Below are 10,000 nucleotides of genomic sequence, written 5' to 3'. Positions count from 1 at the left end.
TGTGTGTGAGAGAGTGTGTGCGCGAGGCTGTGCGAGAGGGAGTGTGTGTGTGTGAGAGAGAGTGTGTGCGAGCCTGTGCGAGAGGGAGTGTGTGTGTGTGAGAGAGAGTGTGTGCGCGAGGCTGTGCGAGAGGGAGTGTGTGTGTGTGTGTGAGAGAGTGTGTGCGCGAGGCTGTGCGAGAGGGAGAGTGTGTGTGTGTGAGAGAGTGTGTGTGCGCGAGACTGTGCGAGAGGGAGTGTGTGTGTGTGTGAGAGAGAGTGGGTGCGCGAGGCTGTGCGAGAGGGAGTGTGTGTGTGAGAGAGTGTGTGTGCGCGAGACTGTGCGAGAGGGTGTGTGTGTGTGAGAGAGAGAGTGTGTGCGCGAGGCTGTGCGAGAGGGAGTGTGTGTGTGTGTGTGAGAGAGTGTGTGCGCGAGGCTGTGCGAGAGGGAGTGTGTGTGTGTGTGTGAGAGAGTGTGTGCGCGAGGCTGTGCGAGAGGGAGTGTGTGTGTGTGTGAGAGAGTGTGTGTGTGCGAGGCTGTGCGAGAGGGAGTGTGTGTGTGTGTGAGAGAGTGTGTGTGTGCGAGGCTGTGCGAGAGGGAGTGTGTGTGTGTGTGTGAGAGAGTGTGTGCGCGAGGCTGTGCGAGAGGGAGTGTGTGTGTGTGTGTGAGAGAGTGTGTGCGCGAGGCTGTGCGAGAGGGAGTGTGTGTGTGTGTGAGAGAGTGTGTGTGCGCGAGGCTGTGCGAGAGGGAGTGTGTGTGTGTGTGAGAGAGAGTGTGTGCGCGAGGCTGTGCGAGAGGGAGTGTGTGTGAGAGAGAGAGTGTGTGCGCGAGGCTGTGCGAGAGGGAGTGTGTGTGTGTGTGAGAGAGAGTGTGTGCGCGAGGCTGTGCGAGAGGGAGTGTGTGTGTGTGTGTGAGAGAGTGTGTGCGCGAGGCTGTGCGAGAGGGAGTGTGTGTGTGTGTGAGAGAGTGTGTGCGCGAGGCTGTGCGAGAGGGAGTGCGTGTGTGTGAGAGAGAGTGTGTGCGCGAGACTGTGCGAGAGGGAGTGTGTGTGTGTGTGAGAGAGTGTGTGCGCGAGGCTGTGCGAGAGGGAGTGTGTGTGTGTGTGAGAGAGAGTGTGTGTGCGAGGCTGTGCGAGAGGGAGTGTGTGTGTGTGAGTGTGAGAGAGTGTGTGCGCGAGGCTGTGCGAGAGGGAGTGTGAGTGTGTGTGTGAGAGAGTGTGTGCGCGAGGCTGTGCGAGAGGGAGTTTGAGTGTGTGAGAGAGTGTGTGTGCGAGGCTGTGCGAGAGGGAGTGTGTGTGTGTGTGAGAGAGTGTGTGCGCGAGGCTGTGCGAGAGGGAGTGTGTGTGTGTGTGAGAGAGTGTGTGCGCGAGGCTGTGCGAGAGGGAGTGTGTGTGTGTGAGTGTGAGAGAGTGTGTGCGCGAGGCTGTGCGAGAGGGAGTGTGAGTGTGTGTGTGAGAGAGTGTGTGCGCGAGGCTGTGCGAGAGGGAGTTTGAGTCTGTGAGAGAGTGTGTGTGCGAGGCTGTGCGAGAGGGAGTGTGTGTGTGTGTGAGAGAGTGTGTGCGCGAGGCTGTGCGAGAGGGAGTGTGTGTGTGTGAGAGAGAGTGTGTGCGCGAGGCTGTGCGAGAGGGAGTGTGTGTGTGTGAGAGAGAGTGTGTGTGCGAGGCTGTGCGAGAGGGAGTGTGTGTGTGTGTGTGAGAGAGAGTGTGTGCGCGAGGCTGTGCGAGAGGGAGCGTGTGTGTGTGAGAGAGAGTGTGTGTGCGAGACTGTGCGAGAGGGAGTGTGTGTGTGAGAGAGAGAGTGTGTGCGCGAGACTGTGCGAGAGGGAGTGTGTGTGTGTGAGAGAGAGTGTGTGCGCGAGACTGTGCGAGAGGGAGTGTGTGTGTGTGAGAGAGTGTGTGTGCGCGAGGCTGTGCGAGAGGGAGTGTGTGTGTGTGTGAGAGAGTGTGTGCGCGAGGCTGTGCGAGAGGGAGTGTGTGTGTGTGTGAGAGAGTGTGTGTGCGAGGCTGTGCGAGAGGGAGTGTGTGTGTGTGAGAGAGAGTGTGTGCGCGAGACTGTGCGAGAGGGAGTGTGTGTGTGTGTGAGAGAGAGTGTGTGCGCGAGGCTGTGCGAGAGGGAGTGTGTGTGTGTGAGAGAGAGTGTGTGCGCGAGACTGTGCGAGAGGGAGTGTGTGTGTGTGTGAGAGAGAGTGTGTGCGCGAGACTGTGCGAGAGGGAGTGTGTGTGTGTGTGAGAGAGTGTGTGCGCGAGGCTGTGCGAGAGGCAGTGTGTGTGTGTGTGAGAGAGAGTGTGTGTGCGCGAGACTGTGCGAGAGGGAGTGTGTGTGTGTGTGAGAGAGAGTGTGTGCGAGGCTGTGCGAGAGAGAGTGTGTGTGTGTGTGAGAGAGTGTGTGTGCGCGAGGCTGTGCGAGAGGGAGTGTGTGTGTGTGAGAGAGAGAGTGTGTGCGCGAGGCTGTGCGAGAGGGAGTGTGTGTGTGTGTGAGAGAGTGTGTGCGCGAGGCTGTGCGAGAGGGAGTGTGTGTGTGTGAGAGAGAGTGTGTGCGCGAGGCTGTGCGAGAGGGAGTGTGTGTGTGTCTGAGAGAGTGTGTGTGCGAGGCTGTGCGAGAGGGAGTGTGTGTGTGAGAGAGAGAGTGTGTGCGCGAGACTGTGCGAGAGGGAGTGTGTGTGTGTGAGAGAGTGTGTGCGCGAGGCTGTGCGAGAGGGAGTGTGTGTGTGAGAGAGAGAGTGTGTGTGCGAGGCTGTGCGAGAGGGAGTGTGTGTGTGTGTGTGAGAGAGTGTGCGCGAGACTGTGCGAGAGGGAGTGTGTGTGTGTGAGAGAGTGTGTGCGCGAGGCTGTGCAAGAGGGAGTGTGTGTGTGTGTGAGAGAGTGTGTGCGCGAGGCTGTGCGAGAGGGAGTGTGTGTGTGTGTGAGAGAGATTGTGTGCGCGAGGCTGTGCGAGAGGGAGTGTGTGTGTGTGTGAGAGAGTGTGTGCGCGAGGCTGTGCGAGAGGGAGTGTGTGTGTGTGTGAGAGAGTGTGTGCGCGAGGCTGTGCAAGAGGGAGTGTGTGTGTGTGTGACGAGAGTGTGTGCGCGAGGCTGTGCGAGAGGGAGTGTGTGGTGTGAGAGAGTGTGTGCGCGAGGCTGTGCGAGAGGGAGTGTGTGTGTGTGAGTGAGAGAGTGTGTGCGCGAGGCTGTGCGAGAGGGAGTGTGTGTGTGTGTGTGAGAGAGTGTGTGCGCGAGGCTGTGCGAGAGGGAGTGTGTGTGTGTGTGAGAGAGTGTGTGCGAGGCTGTGCGAGAGGGAGTGTGTGTGTGTGTGAGAGAGAGTGTGTGCGCGAGGCTGTGCAAGAGGGAGTGTGTGTGTGTGTGAGAGAGTGTGTGCGCGAGGCTGTGCGAGAGGGAGTGTGTGTGTGTGTGAGAGAGATTGTGTGCGCGAGGCTGTGCGAGAGGGAGTGTGTGTGTGTGTGAGAGAGTGTGTGCGCGAGGCTGTGCGAGAGGGAGTGTGTGTGTGTGTGAGAGAGTGTGTGTGCGCGAGGCTGTGCGAGAGGGAGTGTGTGTGTGTGTGAGAGAGTGTGTGCGCGAGGCTGTGCGAGAGGGAGTGTGTGTGTGTGTGAGAGAGTGTGTGCGCGAGGCTGTGCGAGAGGGAGTGTGTGTGTGTGTGAGAGAGTGTGTGCGCGAGGCTGTGCGAGAGGGAGTGTGTGTGTGTGTGTGAGAGAGTGTGTGCGCGAGGCTGTGCGAGAGGGAGTGTGTGTGTGTGTGAGAGAGTGTGTGCGCGAGACTGTGCGAGAGGGAGTGTGTGTGTGTGTGAGAGAGTGTGTGCGCGAGGCTGTGCGAGAGGGAGTGTGTGTGTGTGTGAGAGAGTGTGTGCGCGAGGCTGTGCGAGAGGGAGTGTGTGTGTGTGTGAGAGAGTGTGTGCGCGAGGCTGTGCGAGAGGGAGTGTGTGTGTGTGTGAGAGAGTGTGTGCGCGAGGCTGTGCGAGAGGGAGTGTGTGTGTGTGTGAGAGAGTGTGTGCGCGAGGCTGTGCGAGAGGGAGTGTGTGTGTGTGTGAGAGAGGGTGTGTGCGAGGCTGTGCGAGAGGGAGTGTGTGTGTGTGTGTGAGAGAGTGTGCACGCAAGGCTGTGCGAGAGGGAGTGTGTGTGTGTGTGAGAGAGTGTGTGCGCGAGGCTGTGCGAGAGGGAGTGTGTGTGTGTGTGTGAGAGAGGGTGTGCGCGAGGCTGTGCGAGAGGGAGTGTGTGTGTGTGTGAGAGAGTGTGTGCTCGAGGCTGTGCGAGAGGCAGTGTGTGTGTGTGTGTGAGAGAGTGTGTGCGCGAGGCTGTGCGAGAGGGAGTGTGTGTGTGCGTGAGAGAGAGTGTGTGCGAGACTGTGCGAGAGGGAGTGTGTGTGTGTGCGAGAGAGAGTGTGTGCGCGAGGCTGTGCGAGAGGGAGTGTGTGTGTGTCTGAGAGAGTGTGTGCGCGAGGCTGTGCGAGAGGGAGTGTGTGTGTGTGTGAGAGAGTGTGTGCGCGAGGCTGTGCGAGAGGGAGTGTGTGTGTGTGAGAGAGAGTGTGTGCGCGAGGCTGTGCGAGAGGGAGTGTGTGTGTGTGTGAGAGTGTGTGCGCGCGAGGCTGTGCGAGAGGGAGTGTGTGTGTGTGAGAGAGAGTGTGTGTGCGCGAGGCTGTGCGAGAGGGAGTGTGTGTGTGTGTGAGAGTGTGTGTGCGCGAGGCTGTGCGAGAGGGAGTGTGTGTGTGTGAGAGAGAGAGTGTGTGCGCGAGACTGTGCGAGAGGGAGTGTGTGTGTGTGAGAGAGTGTGTGCGCGAGGCTGTGCGAGAGGGAGTGTGTGTGTGTGAGAGAGAGAGAGAGTGTGTGCGCGAGACTGTGCGAGAGGGAGCCAGACAGCCAGACAGAGTGAATACACACGCTGAAGATGGGCTGCTGAATTTTTAGTGTTTTTAGTGTTTAAAGTGGGGAAAAAAAAGGTTCATTTCAAGTTTAAAAAGGTTTTAAAGTTAAATTTAGTTCTAGTTAAGTTAGTTTAGTTTGTTTAGTTAAGTTTAAGTTTAGTTTAGTCTAGATTAAGTAAGGAAGGAAAAGACCACCAAAGGAAAAAAAACCAGAGGAAACTAGAAAAAAAAAAGCCAAAGAAAAAAAAAGAAATAAGGGAAAAAAAAAACAAACGGGGCCACAGCAGCAGCAGAAGCAAGGTGACTCGGCCGCATCGGGAACCGAGGCGCGAAGGCCGCACGGAGACGCAGCGGCAGCCGGAGCGAGGAGACTCGGGGAGGCCGCTTCGGGAAACGAGGCGAATCGGGGAGGCTGCACGGAGACGCAGCGGCAGCCGGAACGAGGTGACTCGGGGAGCCCGAGCGGCGAACGAGACACGGCCCGATCGGCGGCCGCAGTCCAGCACCCGAGCGACGACCGCAGTCCAGCACCCGAGCGACGGCCGCAGTCCAGCACCCGAGCGACGACCGCAGTCCAGCACCCGAACGGCGAACGAGGCACAACCCGAGCGGCGGCTGGGCTAGAAAGCCCGGGAAAGGCCCGAGGAGCCAGGCCCAGAGACCTCTGAGGAGAAGGGGAGCAACCAGAAGGCTTCCAGAAGCAAACCAAGACTGTGAGTACAGGGCCCAGGGAGGGAGACTGAAGCCAGGGAAAGGCCCGAGGAGCCAGGCCGAGACAGAGGCACAGAGACCGCTGAGGGGGAGGGGAACAGCCCGAAGGCACCGGGAAACAGCGGCTCACAGACCCAGACCTGAGAAGGGTGAACCCAGAAGCCGAGGCCCAGGGACCACGGGGTCGGAGAGGGGGACCGGGAAAGCTCGCGAACAGGGAGAGGGAAACACCAAACCCGGGGCCCCAGAAAAGCTTATTCTAAGATCAACAATACTTTACCAAAAATGAGCGAATCAGAAGATCCACAACAGCCCCGCTTCCAGATTCCCCCCAACACTGCAAAAAAAGCTATAAAAGCGATCAAGCATGAGCAGATGAGAGAAAAACCAGAAACACTTTTTGCTGACTGTTACAACAATGGGACAAAAAGTAACCTCATTTTCTACTCAGATCAGCCAGTGGCTTGGATCACAGCAATAAAATCACACTATACCAATGTTAAGCTAGAAAATACCGCAAATGGGTCCATAATGAAAATTAACACACCAGGAGACAGTTCAACTACGACGGTCAACGCGTACAATACCGGGACAATATTAGTGCAAGGCAACCTCGACAAATTTGCAACGGCCTTCAGGACACTGAGAAAATTAACTAAGGGGGGAAGGAACAGCCCCAGAGTGGCCCGCACTCCCCCCAACATTGACAACTTACCAGGAGAAAATCTGCCTGGTCAGGAGGTGAACGAGCCACACAGTTCAAACCAGACACTAACCCCGGGGAACCACAGCCACACGATACAACTGACAAACCCCAGCATAACTACCAGGGAGGAAGCCACACATAGTCCCCCTACCATTCCCAGCTCACCAAGAGAAGAGCAGCATAGCCAGGAAGTGAGTGAGCCCTCCAGGGCCGACCAGCCTAGCCAGGAAGTGAGTGAGCCTAACAGGGCCGACCAGACACATACCCCGGGATCACACAGCCAGATACAACCAAAAGATAAATTTAATCAATTAGAGATAGAGGTGGTTAAACTTAGAGAGGACTTCCTCAAAATGAATGACAATCAAAATCAGGAGAGGGAGAGACACAAGAGAGAGCTGAAGCTACTTGAGAACCAGGTGAATCTACTTAGGAATCAGGTGAAAGAGCTGCAGGAAAAAGAAGAGAGCCATAGAGGAGAGAAAACACCATTAGACCAGCAACCAGAGGCTAGAGATAAGACAAGACAGAGCCGGACGGAACGGCTGCACTCCCACACGGAACAAAAGCAACAGACACACAATACAAGGGGTGCCACACAGACCGACCAGCATACTGATTCTCAATCTTCCCCCACCACCGTGGAACCACAAGCGGGCCGCTCACAAGAGGTACGCACACACCAGACACCCCAGCCCAGCACACACACTATGAGTCCAAGCGAAAGCCACCAGACAGTAAACACAAACAAGGCTGACGTCGTAATACTCATAGACTCAAATGGGAAATTTCTATGGGAGAAAAAGCTATTCCCTAGAAGTAAAGTAGAAAAGATCTGGTGCCCAACAACAAACAGAGCCATGGGATGGCTGACCAAAGCCAGATTAGGCTCCCCCCAACACATAATAATACACACGGGCACAAATGACCTAAAGACCCAACAGAAAGAAGTAGCAACATCGCTCAGAGCAATGATTAGGAAAGCAAGCAGTACATTTCCAAACACTAGAATCACTGTTTCCACAATATTGCCGAGAACAGACTTCAACAACAACACAATTCATGAGATAAATGCCAGCATAGCAAGAGACTGCGAATCAAACCACAACGTACACCTGGCCCAACACCCCACCCTCGATGAGGAATGTCTTTACGACCACGTCCACATCCAAAGGCAAAGAATATCGATCCTTGCTAAAGCCCTGAAGGACGTCGCTTTTAACCGGGTCCATACCCAGACTCCAAGAGGACCCCCCCCCGACCACCAGAGATCAGCGGGGTACATATCAGGAACACTACAAGGACCACCAACACACCAACCGAGACCAGAGAGGATCCCCATGCAAAACAACAATGTCAGACCTGCACCACTCCTGTCCCACAGGGGAATAGGACTGCTCCCAGCCAGACAGAGGGAGAGATGCACAGGACGTACGCAATACCTCAGACAGAAACAATCCATTAAGAGACAATAAGCAGATGTGCAGCAGCATCTACTTCCGCCTTATGGATCAAGGACTAATTAATAGAAAGAACTGTAACCAAATTGTATTAACTTTTGTAGACACTTGATGTGATCTTTTTTTTCCCACACTTAGACACGACAAACACGTACCACTCTTTAACCTATCATAGTAAAAGATCAAACTTAACATGAAATCCTTATATATTTCGACCTGGAATATCCAAGGTCTACGCTCTTCACTGCGAGAAGTGAAAAGTAGGACCCCAGAGTTCATAGATGAAACTAAAGACCTAGATATTATCATTTTACAGGAAACTTGGTATAAAGGAAAAGGACACACTGGCTGTCCCCAAGGGTACACTGAGCTGGTGGTGCCCTCCAATAAATTACCAAGTGTAACCCAAGGCAGAGACTCCGGAGGCATACTGATCTGGTTTAAAACAGAACTTAAGAATTACATCAAATTTATAAAAAAGGGCGAAAACCATATGTGGCTCAAACTTGAGAGGGAGATTATCTCAAACACCCAAGATGTTTACATTTGCGCACTTTATATCCCTCCAATCGATTCCCCGTACTTTAAAGAGGACACCTTCTCCAACATGGAGGGGGAAATTATCCAATACCAGGCCCAGGGGAACGTGTTGATCTGTGGGGACCTCAATTCAAGAACGGGCGAAGAACCAGACTTCACCAATAATCAGGGAAACAATTATGTTTTCGGGAATAACCACTTTGACATCCCTTCCCTTCCATACAGGCATAACTGCGACAAGCAGTCAAATACCAACGGAAAACAGCTACTACAGCTCTGTCGAAACCTGGGTCTGTACATTGTCAATGGTAGGTTCATAGGAGACCTCCTAGGAAGATCGACCTATTGCTCACCTCTTGGCTGCAGCACAGTAGACTATATGATTACAGACTTAGACCCATCCTCTTTCAGAGCATTCACAGTCAAACCACAAACAACACTGTCAGATCACAGTCAAATTACTATGTTCCTCAAAAAGACAGAAACAAACAACATAGAAACACAACCCAGTAAACTGTACAACACCAAAAAATCGTACAGATGGGCCAAAAACGACACGGAAAAATACCAGAAAACAATTAGCAATGCATCAACTCAAGCTCTCTTAGACACCTTTCTGGATAACATATACACTCACAATAAAGAAGGCGTAAACCGGGCAGTTAGTAAACTAAACAATATTTTTGATAATTTGGCAACAAATGCAAACTTGAAAGCTCGCAAGAACAAACCCAAAACAAAAAACTATGAAAAATGGTTTGACCGAGATTGCCATAACATGAGGAAAAAACTTAGAAAAATATCAAACCAAAAACACAGACATCCAGAAAACGAGGAACTACGCCTTACTTATTGTCAGACACTAACACAATACAGAAACACACTCAGAACCAAAAAAGAGCAATATATTAAGAATACACTCAGCTCCATGGAGGAATCCATTGATTCCAATTGTTTCTGGGAAAACTTGAAAACACTACACAAAAAACAACACGACGATTTGGCCATTCAAAATGGGGACACATGGGTAAACCACTTTGAAAAATTATACCAGAAAAAAACACTAAGACCAGAGCAACACCAAATATGCAAAAAACTGGAAAAGCTAGAAATGGCCATAAAAGATAACCAAAACCCGCTGGACGCCATAATAACAGAAAAAGAACTTCTTGAAAAACTCAAGGACCTGCGACCAGGAAAAGCCTGCGGGACAGATGGCATACTAAACGAGATGATTAAACACACAGACAACAAAATGAAACTGGCTATCCTAAAACTCTTCAACTTGGTTCTGAGTGTCGGTTATTTCCCTGATATCTGGAACAAAGGACTCATAACGCCCATATACAAAAGTGGGGACAAAATCGACCCAAACAACTATCGAGGCATCTGTGTAAACAGTAACCTGGGGAAGGTATTCTGTAGCATCATAAACAAAAGACTTATAAACTTCCTTGAGGAGCACAATGTCTTGAGTAAAAGCCAAATTGGATTCCTGCCAAACTATAGAACATCCGATCATATCTTCACCCTACAGACCCTAATTGACAAACACGTTCACAATAACAAAAGCAAAATCTACGCATGCTTTGTAGATTTCCAGAAGGCTTTCGACTCCATCTGGCATGACGGTTTATTCCTGAAACTTATCGAAAGTGGGGTAGGAGGGAAAACATATGATGTAATTAAATCAATGTATACAAACAACAAATGTGCAGTTAAAATTGGAGACAAACAAACAAAATACTTCCCACAG

Source organism: Somniosus microcephalus, unplaced genomic scaffold (genome assembly GCF_052327205.1).
Source record: "Somniosus microcephalus isolate GS21.2 unplaced genomic scaffold, FLI_Smic_1.0 unresolved_chr7, whole genome shotgun sequence".
Classification (NCBI taxonomy): Eukaryota; Metazoa; Chordata; class Chondrichthyes; order Squaliformes; family Somniosidae; genus Somniosus; species Somniosus microcephalus.
This window is presented reverse-complemented; position numbering follows the sequence as displayed.